At 45.8% G+C, this 13,859-nt stretch overlaps 1 long non-coding RNA gene across 1 annotated transcript; it reads left to right on the top strand.

Annotated features, from left to right (window-relative positions):
* Positions 1 to 402: 402 nt before the first annotated feature.
* On the top strand, positions 403 to 13,378 carry LOC127483532 (uncharacterized). The gene is made up of 3 exons (XR_007909897.2): positions 403 to 491; positions 7,411 to 8,418; positions 11,970 to 13,378. It is a non-coding gene; the product is annotated as an uncharacterized lncRNA (long non-coding RNA).
* The last annotated feature ends 481 nt before the right edge of the window (positions 13,379 to 13,859 follow it).

The following is a 13,859-nucleotide window of genomic DNA, read 5'->3' on the forward strand; positions in this document are numbered from 1 at the left end:
TGAAGGCAGGGAGACAGTATGGGCTTCCACAGTGGTCTGGACGTGAAGTTCTGCGACAAAGAGGTGGCATTACTGAGCTGTATCTAGCATTTATCTAATGCATAGGTGAATTAAAGAGAGATTTGCATGGGATGAGGGCCAAAGCACAAGCCAGGGGAACAAAAACATTCAAGAGAATAAATGTGGAAGAAAGGTCAATAAAGAGGGTCTGTGGGGAGTTTTCAGAGAAATACAAGCGGCAGGAGACCATCATGGTGTTAAGACGCTAAAGGAGAACCGCATTTTTTGGGAAGGGGATGTTACCAACAGATTCAAATTCAGCCAAAAGCATAGGTAAGGTTTCCATGGCAACTGAAACAAGGAGCCATTTGTGACATTGAACGGACCCAGAAGGCTCCTGTCCTGGGCTGAGCCCGGGCTAGGAAATGAGTGCCCATGAGATAGCAGTGGGAAGAGTTTCACCTCCTGGGAGCTTCACTGCAAAGTAAAAGGTGAGCAGGAAACAAGGTGTGGTCGGTGCGGTGCCAGGAAGGTTGTTGTTATTACTGTCTTGTGATGGAATACAGTCGAGTGTGTGAAGAAACGCAGGGTTTGAGGCCATCGGAGAGAGGGGGAGGGAAGAAATGGGATACGTAGTGAGGTCTCCCAGGAACTGGGAAGGTGCAGACAGAATGTGTGGAGATCATAAGCTTTAATGACAGCAACAACAGAAGCCTCATGTGCTGACCTCATGGGGATGTGCTCTGCTCAAGGGGAGTCAAAATGGATAGAAAGAGAGAAGTAGAAGGGAAGAGGCGGGCAGAGAGGAATACAGAGGACAAAGGAGAGAGGACTGTGCACATCACCCCCATCAATCAGATCCGCTATTCCTACAAGAAGACCCAAATGAAGAGGAGGCAAAAGGAGCAGAAATATCTCCCCTCCAGGAATGTGCAAAGAAATCCCCTTCTCATCACGGCAGTAGGAAGCGAAATAAACATGAACTTGTCTACAGGGTAGTTCCCTGGTCCTCGACCTAGTCAAGGCCACTGGAGGAGACTGAGAAGTCCAGTGCTGGGTTAGTTTCACAGCGTCACAGGCAAGGGGAGCAGCTTTTTGGGAGAGGGTCTTGCTCAAGAGGCTTAGAGAAAATACCTCAAAGCAAACCAGTGAGGATCCAAAAACCAATACTCATGAGCCATCCGCAGGCTAGGAAGAAGGACTGATCACTGAATAATCTCACATCCCAAACACGCACATTTGTGATTCCCAGTGTGTTTCTGCAAAGCACTTGATTTCACTTGGAACAGGTTGCTGTGGGAAGAGCATTCTCCAGGCGAGGAACTCCCCTTTGTTTCCTCCCTGGTAGCCCTGCCCCCCCCCCCCCCAGACATTCTCTAGCACATGTCTGAACCCTTGTGCTATGAACCTTTTCCTTCTAACCCCTCCCTGGGGTTAATGGAGCCTGTTTCCACAACAAATCATTTCTTGAGCCCACACTGCATCTCTTCTTCCTAGGCTTTGCTCCATGGTTATAATTGGCTCCGTTCAACTCCCTTCTGTCCATAACACTATAGATCATGCAGGCAGAGATGGATCCCTGGTGAACCGGAACAGGCTTATGGCTTCAGGAAGGCAGTAAGATATGCATATTTTATTTTATCATCCTTTGAGTATAGGGCAGCCAAGGCTTGTGCTTTCCTAAACAACCTCCCTGGCTAAATACTCGTTGGCTCCGTAATGAATTCTACAGCTTACATCTGATGAAATTCAAAGGCCACATAGAGGGGAAAACAAGTCTGAAACCTTCCCTACTTCCGACCCCTTTCTTCGAGTGATGGATGAAATCTGAGCTTCTGTTGCAGAACAAGAACTCAACTAAAGCAGTTCCTAGACATTGCTGCTGGAATCACTTTTGAATGTCCCTGTCCTATAAACACATCATATTATAATATTAATGTGAAACCTGCTCACTTTATTGCCTCAGTCCCTTCACAGTTCATTGATTAACCAGATGCCAAGCACACATCCCCTTCACTGTGTGTGTGTGTTTTATCGTGGAAGATGCATTATCAATCCCATCCAAAGTTCCTCGTTGAGGTTTTTCCTATCAATTGTTTCCTTATGGTTCGTAGCATATGGACAGTTTATTCTCTCATCAATCCTCAATGGGCCATTCCTGTCCTTGATAATAATAACAGCATTAATGGATGTGTTCCCATTTCAAGATCTACCATTATCTTGAGCCGATTTAATTAAGCAGCTCCACAGAACTGTCTCCCTGCTTCCTATTGTTCATCACGCTGTTCCCGCACAGCCCAAAAGAACGCTCTCCTGAGATGGTGGGATGTGTTTTCCTCCTTTGAGAGCAGAGCGGGTCCCTGAGTGAGAGTTCGGAGACTAGCATTGGTGGAGGGGAACAGGGTTACCAGGGGGAGACAGGAAAGGATTATGAAAAGAAATAATGTTCTTTCTTGCCAAGAGTTCTGTGGTCCACTAAGATAAGTGTAGACAGAAATTGATTCACGTCACAGTTCTGTCACCCTCTAGCTTTTTGATCTTGGAAAATTTTAGTCCTCTGAGTTTTGATGTCCTCATCTACAAAAGGGGGATAAGAATAGACTCCAGATATGACTCTTTAAAAGAATTAACACCATAATGGGAGTAGGGACTCTATCAGTGTTAGTTCTTTCAGCGTGTTCCTGTCTCTCAACTTGAGTTTCTGTAGTGCAAGCTGTGAATATATACTTCAGGTGTGTGCTGCTCTACACAAACGTGTTTCTAAATAAAGAGTGTAAATTAGTTTGGAGAATGTCATATTTTAAAGGTAATGGAAGGTATACTGTTTGAAGTTCTTTTGTGTTACATTCTTTTGTGACGCAAAATCATCCCATTACCAGTAATAATAGACTACCTTACAAAATAATTTATAGACATCTCTTCCATGTGGTCACTGAAATAAAGCTAACATTGCTGAATAACATTCACTGAGAGCTTACTATGCATACAATGTATATATGTATTCGTCACATATCACAGATAAGAAAACCAAGTCAGAAAGGGCATCCATCGTCAGTGACAAGCATAATTTTAACACAAGGCAGTCTCACCTTCCCACGTCACTTCAGGCAAGGGGCTCACGCTAACGGGACCCCAAAAGCAGTTCTTGAAAAGCCCACCTTCCCTAACTCAAGACTTTGTGAGAACTAAATTGTACATTAGATTCTTAAGAATGGTGCACTGAACTATCAACTTAAGGTTCTTAAGCACTCAAATTATACTCTTAGAATTTGTTAAAACTGCAGTGCCCTACAACCAGGGCTGAAATTTGCCACCTGGCTGCTCACCCTGCTTGAGAAGATGGATGGCATCTAAGACTCATCTTCAAACGTTGCAATTCCTTGGGCTCTGCCTAAAGACCAGAAGTCTTACTCTTCCCAGCTTCACGTGAACTTGTCCTAGCGGGGCCCCTGGCTGTGCATCAGACTTTGAGATCCAGAGGAGAATGGAGACACTGAAGAATCTGGGATGTGCAGAGAGGAGAGGGCATCGCCTGCTCTTGCCAATTTAATCAGTTGAGGTTGAAGAAAAGAGTGCGTCAGAGTCCGCTTATTGTCTACTCGTGCCACACCTCACATCAGTTATATTCCACAGGGTTGGATGAGATGTGTCTAGGGTGCAAAATCTAAGGAGATTGTCATACTTGGGGCTAAATAAGTGCCAGTCGGGGTTTTCATATACTCATTAAGCATCATGGAAAACATGATAGGTCTGTATTCACAGCTCAAACTATTTGTATCCCATCCAAAAAAGAAATAAGATCTCATCTCCAAAGCCAACCTATTTTATCAGGCTCATTCTTAAAAAGCCATCTTTTTAGGAGTACACCTACCTATGTTGCATCAGGTTTAACTCAGAAAGAATTTGGGGGATGATTCTTAGCTTTCTATAACTGCTTATGTTAGGGTACATCCAAACATCAGACATGCCCTTAAAATTTCTGTCATTCAGAGTAACTCATCCCCACTCTGCTTCATAGGGCATGACCCCCTCATCTTCAAAGATAAGATAGCAATAAGATTATAACCTGGGGAATCATAGGGGTCAGTGGGTTGCAAAGATTTACCAGGTTGTGTGACATTATAAAGGCTTGGGGAACCCACTCAGTGATGGAGAGAGTCTACGCTCAAAATAGAATGCAGAGTCCAGTCCCCAATCAACCTCTGCCTCCTGGTCCACAAGGAAATGAAGGCACCCGCCAGCATAAATAACTGATCCGGGGAACACGAGACTACTAGAGAATGGAGGTGTTTGTTACAAGACTGAACTCTTTATTTGGGCCCCAGAGGAAAACAACTCCTCTTCTGCCCAACAGCTGGTACCTCCGCCTGTTTCTGTGTTTTTCCTAAGGGAAGACCAGTGGCAAAGGCAGGATATGAACATAACTAGAAAAAGCACAACTCCAGGTTAAGTCATTCTTCAAACCTTGAAAAGTCCTCCCGACCACTTCTACTCTCCCCCTTCTAATGGCTTCTAAAATAAACAAACAGAGGTTTGACTCCATGTAAAGAAGCTGGTACATTTTATTTTATCTAAATGGCTTTGAGATTTTGGAGTAAGGAGTTCCTGGCACAATCCTGAAGACCCCAGCGGTTTGGATCATGCCCTCTAATCAGCTAACCACACTCTCCTGTTTGAAGAAGTTCAGTGCCCACCTTGGCATGAGCCTCACTCACTCAGGTATTATTTTCAGAGGCAAGCCATGTGTTCTAGGAAGTGCCGATTCCTGCAAGAATGGCTCTCCGTGGCACTGGCAGCAGCCTAGTTACTGCTCCTACCAGCAAACTGCCTCAGGATGGACGATAACACCTTGGGGAACATCCTGAGCTGGCCAGAGACAAAAACCTCAACTCCATGGACAGCCTGCAACTCACGTCCACGGTCTTCAGCAGGCAGGACCCAAGTTCAGGAGACACAGTTGACAGAGAAAGGGAAAAGTTGTTCTTCAAGCAGGTTGCAGAAATGCTGTAACAGAATACCCGAGACTGGTAATGTATAAAGAGCAGAAATGTGTTTGTTACAACTCTTGAGGCTGGAAGTATTAGATCAAGGAGCTGATGGGTTTTGCATCTTCTAGGAGTCCAATCTGTTTCCAAGATGGTACCTTGAACACTGTATCCCCCAGAGGAGAGAAAGGCTGTTCCTCACACGGCAGAAGAGCAGCCAAAGCCCATTGTAAAGACATGAAAGCCACCCTTGAGGGCTGAACCCTTATGGCCCAGTTACCTCTCCAGGGCTCCAGCTTCCAATACCACTACACTGGCAGTTAAACTTCAGCATACATTTGGGAAGAGATAAACATTCAAACTTAACCGAGATGCTTGCCCGGACAGCTGTGGGGTGAGTAGGAGTTAGTCAGGTGCACTGTGACAGGGAGGAAGAAGGGCAGGATGTGTGGGATGGACGAGGAGTGCAGACAGAACGTCCACATGGGCCCTGTGCTGAGCACATGGTGAATATCACCCAGAGTGCTGTGCAAAGAGCATGAATGTCGGGGCTGGCACCATGGCTCACTCGGTTAACGCTACGCCTGCAGCGCCAGCATCCCATTTGGGCACCGGGTTCTCGTCCTGGTTGCTCCCCTTCCAGTCCAGCTCTCTGTTGTGGCCTGGGAGGGCAGTGGAGGATGGCCCAAGTGCTTGGGCCCTGCACCCGCATGGGAGACCAGGAGGAAGCACCTGGCTCCTGGCTTCGGATCGGCGCAGCGCTGGCCGTAGTGGCCATTTGGGGAGTGAACCAACAGAAGGAAGACCTTTCTCTCTCTTTCTCTCTCTCTCTCTCTCACTGTCTGTAACTCTACCTGTCAAATAAAAAAAAGAGTATGAATGTCTGCATTCTTCCAGGCATTGGAGATTTCTTGTAAAATAAAAAAGTGACCTCCATGGATAGAGGAACAAGTTGACTACCAACCTTAGTCTACTAACTTAAAGTCTTGTGTGGGTACATGGGAAGATCCCAGAGTCTTCCTTCCGAGCCTGGACCAGGTTTGGGAACCGCTGGGTGAGAGCCTAGGCCTGCCCTGAGTTAAGAAGAGGAGGCCCATCCTCTGTGCACTGCTTTCTGGTTGTCAGTGATCCCTGCCTTCCGTCTTCTCACCCTCAGGCCCATTCCCTTCCCTAACCTGTGCCCATCCCACACACTCACACACAAAATGCCCATTTCTCTGCCTGCCTAAGACTCCTGCGGAAGCACTTTTCTCTCTACTCTCTCTCTCTACGCTTGTGCCTGGGGCTGAGGGCCTTTCTTGATCTTTCACTAGCAACACTGGCCTGGCCTGCTTTGTAATCCTGTAGGACCTTGCTATCTGCCAATCAACTGAGTTATCTACAGTTCTGCTGTTGATCTGTGAAAACTGTTCCAGATCTTCATAATGATGACTCGGGTCGGGGCCAGTGTTGTGGGGCAGCAGGTATAGCCGCTGCCTGCAATGCCAGCATCCCATAGAGGCGCCAGTTCCAGTTCTGGCTGCTCCACTTCTGATCCAGCTCCCTGCTAAGGCGCCTGGGAAAGCAGCGGAAGTGTGTGGGTCCCTGCACTCACATGGGAGATCCTAAAGAAGCTGCTGGCCTCCTGGCTCCTGACTTTGGCCTGGCCTAGTCCTGGCCATTGTGGCCATTTGGGAAGTGAACCAGTGGATGGAAGACCTCTCTCTGTCTCTCCCTCTCTCTTTAACTCTGGCTTTCAAGTAAATAAATCTTTTTAAAAAATGATAACTCATCTGTCAGGACAGGGCCCTGTGTAGTACTATAGTATAAAAAGACATGCTTGATACTGTATCTCATTTAGTATTTCTGGAAGAAATAGATTGTTGTACAGTGCTATCCACACTCAAGTGTCATACCATCTCTGACCAAGGTCAGGCAGGTAACTTGCTACTCCACCCCCAGGGCTTCATTTCCACATTATAAGGGATTCCTAACAGGTCTTTAACACCAAAGATTGGCTGGTTGTGATTTTGTCTTAAAGCCTTAAAGCGGCGGAGTCGGGGATTCAGGGATAATTCAGCAGGAGGAAACTTTCAGCACTACTGTATACAGGAGGCAATACGGGATAGTCGGGGTTAAGAACAACGTGGCTGGGCTTTGCAGTGGAAAGATACGAGTTCAGGAAGCAAGGCTGCAGTGTAAGCACTGTGCAAGCTTGGCTCAGTCACCTGACCTCTCTGACACTTGCTTCTTAAACTAGAAGTGTGGATAATGGTGAGACTGACCTCATCGGATGGCTGTAAAGCTTACAAGAGATCATATATTGCAGGCACTTTCCAAGGCGTTATTACTGCTATTATTTACTAAGATAGGCAGCTGCCTTTACTTTGGTGCCACTGGCCTTACAGACAGTCAACAGAAAATGAAGGAAGATATTTTTGTATAGGAGGAAGGTGTGGCAGTAAAGAGCAAAAGAGAGGGAGCCAAGAGAGGAGATGACTGCACAGCCCTGGGTGCACCCGCGTGGCCCTCTTGCAACTGTACCAGCCCAGGTAGGCCGTTTTCCTGCCCTGCCAGAAGGAGCAAAATTGAACAGTGGTCTGGAGAGCTATCTGTTCTGACCGTTAGTCAAACACTGGGAGCCAGTTAGACCTAATTGTCTTTGAAACATCTGAAAACCAAACACACTTTTGGAGGTCAGGCTGTACAGCTGAAAAGGAGGCAGAGGTAGCTGGGATGAAAATGAAGGCATAATAGGTTTATATAGCTGGTGTGAAAATTAGCTTAAGGGGTCTCCTTACGTTGCTTTCTTAATGATGTGAAACACAATAATGGCTTTGGCCATAATAAAGATGAATTACTTTTTTTTCCTGAAAAATAATGAAACTTTGGTAAACATCCTAGGTTTATCACTTAATTTATCCCCAGCTCAGGGGGAAAGAAAGACAGAGCAAGGGAGAGATCTCTCCCGAACCCAGCCCCCATTTTTAATATTCCAAGCTATTAGATTTCAATAACCCACTCTCCTGCATGTGTGTCTCATTTCCCTGGACAGACCAAATAGGCAATAACAGGCTCTCGGTTAGAACACTAATGTTGTAATTTAGACCTTCTGTCAAGATGAAAGATCTGTGCTAGGATCCTCTGAGGGCCCACAGCAGCACTTCAACCAAGGCCCGGATAATGAAGTTTTCATTATTAAATAAAGATATTTTAGGAATGTCATAAACCATAAATCCACTGTCTTCTATTGCCCTGCCACCTTACTGTGTTTATTTCTAGTGAAACTCTATCCTCTTTTGACCCCCCACCCCAACTCCTCGAAATTCGGCATTTCTCACCTTTCGACTCCCTAATCCCACTGTGATTCATTCAAGTCGCTGTTGTGACAGGAGAGTGTCTTCTCCCACGTTCAGACCCACAGGCTTCAAAAGAAGAAAGTGCGTGTGGAGAGGTGAGTGCCTGCCCCACACCGTGTCCCGCCCACCAGCTGAGACAGAGACTTCAGGCAGCTTTATCTCACCTCAAGGAAATGCTAACATGTGCCTTCAGGTCTGGCGGTGCTTAAAAATTAAGGCACAATCCATTTTTAATGTGAATTTAGTGCTAGTTGGACGCATTAGACTCTGGGTCCCAGGGAAATGACTCATCAGTTTATCTATCTGCCAAATGTTGGAGTGCAGTTTTCTCAAACTCCACCTGCCTGAACCTGGCCTTGATCCCAACCCCAAGAAGTCAGCCTTGCTAGGGCTGCCCGTGCCAAGCTCAGGAATCCTGCACCCTCCCAACCCCTAGATTCAGCCCCATGCTGGATAGCAGGGAGAAAAGGACGGGCACTCCTGCTGACCCAAAGCCTGGTGATACCGAGACAGCTCAGACCATCTCGGCAAACTCCCGATGGAAGAGAATCAGAATCAGAACATCTGCAGTTGAGAACAAATGCACCCCACTGTCACACCACACCTGACAAGTCAGCTGTCTCAAATTTAGATTCCGGGGGACGTTTTCTAGTCTATCACAGTGAAACAAAGGGCCTCTCATTTGCACCTCTTGGTTGTGAATCGGGCCCATATTCAAAGGAGAAGACCTACTGATAGTAGGACACTATGTGATATCCTTGGAAGTAGAGTATTCATGCATGGGCAGGGGATGGGTTTATACAAGTTTATTTGTTTAAACCCATGATCCAAGCAGAAGCAAGAAGAATTAGTAAATCAAGTGAACTTCGTAGATACATCTGAGCATAATGATGTCCCTAAATGACTTCCAGACATCTGTGTCATTTTCTCCATCATAGTGCAATTTCAGATAGACTTAGCTCTAAGACACAGGCACCTCCCCTGCCCCAAAAAATCACTTTATCATTCCCACTGCTCAACACGTTTCAGGAATAGTTGGTCTCAGCAAAAAGCAATCCTTTCTAAGTGAAAACCCAAATTATGAATTATATAGATGTATGTATATGTAGAATATATATATGTGTGTGTATATATATATGTATGTGAGTGTGTCTATACACACACACACATATATATGTATATATAAAAATCCCATCTAGGAATACATTTCCATTTGTGCTATTTATTGGGGGGACAAGGTACAACAAACCACAGAATGCTATCAGCCCTGGAATTAATTGAAAATAAATTTCCCCTCCCAGCACTAAACAAATGAGGAGTTTTTTGTGTGATAACACTCACACCCGCCTGTAATAGGTTGCTAAGATTCCACTAATTAAAAAAAAAACCTCATTTGAAGATAGTTAATGGTTTCTGCATTTCTACAAAGCACTAGTCAGACTACATTTCTCTGAACTTCAAGGTCTGTACTGATTACTACTCAATTAGTTTTGATTCAATTCACTGAAGAAAAATGTCCATTTCATTAGTGTGGAGAAATAACCATTGGACACAAAATATATTTCCCAGCATTGCTATGGCAACTGCGGTGACACAGCTGAGCTCAGAATGTTAATGCCTTTCTGGGGACTGTGTTTTTAAGTCAGCGTGCAGCCATTAAGCCTTGCTGGGTGGGGGGTGGCGGATGCCACATCACTGCTGTGATTGGCAGGCAGAAGGGTCCGCCAGACTCCCAAGGAGGCGCCCTTGCTGCCACTCATCTCCCCGCACCACTCCCCTGTGGGTTGGGCGTATCAACAGCAGCATCGATTGTTGCTTTGCAAGTCCCTGAGGCCCCTGTCTATGTGGCAGCGTGCAGAGGTCCAGCTGGAATGTGGAAAATGCAGTCCATCATCCAGACGTGTTTTTCTACATGTTGCCTGGATTGTGAATGTGTGTGGCTGTCCAGGTGATGGACGGGCTCTTGAGCTCTTCATTAATACATTCCTGCCCGCCCAGGCTGCTCCGTTGACAGAGAGCTGAGGACCAAGTTGGCTGCTCAGTCCAATAAATACAGTGGTCAACTTGGAAAACTCTGCCCCCTGGAGGGAACCTTCATTCTTACCCTCCTCCCCCACAGAGAAATGCAGTAGAAGCAAATGAGATTCTAGATTACTGAAGCAAAGAAATGGATCCGTTTGCACAGAATAGGGGGCAAAAGCACCAATATCAGTCTTCAAGAATGATAGATGTGGCCATTATTTGAATGTTAATTAAGGCAGATAACCAAATTAGACCATAACAAAAACTTCATTTGAAGAACTAAATTTTCCAGGTTAAATGGATAACTGCCCACATTTCCCCCTAAACTGTGTCAGCATAACCTTAGATTACCAATTAACCATTAATTGTTATGTGTGCTATGTCCAAGGCTCCATGTCTGGGATAACAAAGACACAAAGGTAGACACCAGGCCCTCAAGGGGATAGTTTGAAAGACAGCACATGAACCACCAGTGAAAGTTACTATTTACTGTGTGCTTGCCAGTGTACTAAACATTCTATTTTATTTAATCCTCATATTTGCACTGTGAGGGCAATATTATCTCATTTCATAACCAAATATGCTGAGGTTCAACAAAGGCACATGGCTAATCTATTACTAGCTCAGTTATGGCAACTGAGTGACCTGGATTCAATCACAAGTCTGTCTGACACCACGGTTACTGTATCCACCACACACACCACCTTTCATGGGCACAGGAATAGAAAAGCCAAGTGATAAATGTTCACCGCACGGTGAGTGTTACAAAAGGAAATATCCGAGCCGGCGCCGCAGCTCACTAGGCTAATCCTCCGCCTAGCGGCGCCGGCACACCGGGTTCTAGTCCCGGTCGGGGCGCCGGATTCTGTCCCGGTTGCCCCTCTTCCAGGCCAGCCCTCTGCTGTGGCCAGGGAGTGCAGTGGAGGATGGCCCAGGTGCTTGGGCCCTGCACCCCATGGGAGACCAGGAAAAGCACCTGGCTCCTGGCTCCTGCCATGGGATCAGCGCGGTGCGCCGGCCGCAGCGCGCCGGCCGCGGCGGCCATTGGAGGGTGAACCAACGGCAAAGGAAGACCTTTCTCTCTGTCTCTCTCTCTCACTGTCCACTCTGCCTGTCAAAAAAAAAAAAAAAAAAAGGAAATATCCGATCTGTGAGGAAAGCAGCAAAGTCCTATTAGAGCTAATTAATTTAATTTCCCTTTTTAAAATTCAGCTTCAAAGGGATAAGCAAAACCAGGGTGTCCCATCTCCCCCATTTACCAGATGTTCCACATACAGCTCCCTCCCTCCTCCTGCGACCACAGGGAGAGAGAGGCAGGACGCATGCTAGGAAAAGCTGCCGAAAGGCAAGGAACAGGAGCGCCTTCTCACACAAGACCATGTTCACTGTCAATTCTCATTTCCCGAGTCCCAGTGCCTTGCCCTGACTCCACCCCCTCGGGATCCCCTGCATCTGAGCTTCTTGATTTTGAATCACCATCATGTCACCATCAAAAATATTTATTGAGCTTCCGCATATATATTGTTCTGGCCACCCCATTTATTTTTGCTCCCTTGGCGTGTATGTAATTTTCACTCTATTTGTTTGTAGTTGCTTGACATGATTTTATGTCATCTTTACACAGCATCAGACACAGTGCTCAAGACATCCGGAATCTCGCAGTTCACAGAGCGGGCCCCACCATTCTCTTTGCCTGACTGTAGAAATGGCAGCATGGATGACAAGGGACCTTGCTTCAGGGACAGACTCAATGGCTGACTCTTCTAAACGTGATGTGAAGCAGAATTCACTGACATATGTAATGGTTTATGGTCTAAAATTGTTACAAGGGAAACATGCAATAGGCACCCCTACCACCTCAGAGATTGGCTTTGTTACTAGACAGCATTAGTCAAAATGTCTTCTATGAAAATCCAGTCCTTTGGGATGTTAAAGGATGTCATAGTGATAGGGTTCGAGATGATTTACCCCAAAACATGGCATGTTGGCATTTGAGAAAATAAAAAAAGCAGGCAGTTCTGACTGAAGCAAACCTTAAAGTAATTCTCTGAACTTCCCCTAAAATGAGTCAGAAGACCCTCATCCCAGAAGGGTCCTCTCCATACCTGCAAAAAAAAAAGAAAAAAAAAAAGGGAATGGAGCCACTGAAACACAGAAAAGAATCTGAAAACCCCCAGGCTTTGCTAAGTTCCCTCCTGTTTATTTCCATTTGGTCAGACCCTTCTGTCCTCCAATCATACTTCTGCACGGTAGTCCATAAAAATACAGTTTCTCTGTTTCCTTGGTTTTTTATTTCTGAAGGCTCTCAGGTCACATAATACTTTAATAAAAAGGAAAAAATTATTAAATGCATATGCTTTCTTTTATTATAGGTGTCTCAGCTATGAACCTTGCAATGGATGGAGGAAAAGGGTGTACTTCCTTTCACCCACCACAGGAGGTTAACCAGGTTTCTTTACTACAGGGTTTCTCAGAGCTCTGTACATGCTAACATACTGTCTGACTCTCCACGTGAGGAGAATGGAAGGATTCCACATTATCCACAGATCGACTTTTGTCCTGGAGCACTGAGGGACTGATGTTTGGCAAGCTCTGGGAAACACAGAGCAGAGATCAGTCTAGGAGCCTAATCTGCATGCTTACATCAGGAAGTTTGGAAAGTGAGGGTCGTCCACTAGGACTTTGTGCATGAAGATCCCTCAGCATCATGGGAGAAATGCTGAGGAGGACTTGGAGGCTCATAGGTGAGCACAGGACACAGGAAGCTAAAGTAACAAACAAGACACAGCAAAAACAAAACAAAATACCTCTGGTCCCACATCCCAGAAGACATGACTTGAATGGGCTGGAAACATGTCAGCCGAAGCAGGAAGGAGCGGATGAGCTGATTTTCAGCTTGTCGGGAAAGCCTCTGTATATTATTTGATGCTTTGATAATCTCATCTAATAAGACCAGGGCTCCAGTCATTAGGCTCCCTGAGAGTCTCGTAGCTCACACCACACTCCCTGTTTCCTAGATCCCACATCACCCTGCTTCCTTGAGTTTGCCCGCCCAATTTGCTGGCATCCATAACTTGGAAGGACACAGAAGTGTATTTTCTAATCCCTTCAATGTCTAGAAATACTTTTGTTTACCCTCACAACTGGTGGGTTGGTGTCTGAGTCTAGATTAGAAATCTAGATTTTAAAATATTTTTCTTCAAAATATGGATCTCTTTTCTCCATTGCCCACTGGCATCAGTGTTGCTGCCGAGAATCCAAGGCCAATCTACTTCTCTCCCCTGAAGTGAGGTTTGTTTGCTCATACACTGGATTGTGGATTTTCTTTTTAAATTTATTTATTTGAAAGGCAGTGTTACAGCATCTTCTGCTGTTTTCCCAGGTGCATCAGCAGGGAGCTGGATGGGAAGTAGAGCAGCCGGGTCCTGAACCAACACTCACATGGGATGCTGGCATCACAGGTAGTGGCTTACCTTGCTAGACCACAACGCTGGCCCCTTCATCTTCTGAAATT

Source organism: Oryctolagus cuniculus, chromosome 13, assembly GCF_964237555.1.
Source record: "Oryctolagus cuniculus chromosome 13, mOryCun1.1, whole genome shotgun sequence".
Classification (NCBI taxonomy): domain Eukaryota; kingdom Metazoa; phylum Chordata; class Mammalia; order Lagomorpha; family Leporidae; genus Oryctolagus; species Oryctolagus cuniculus.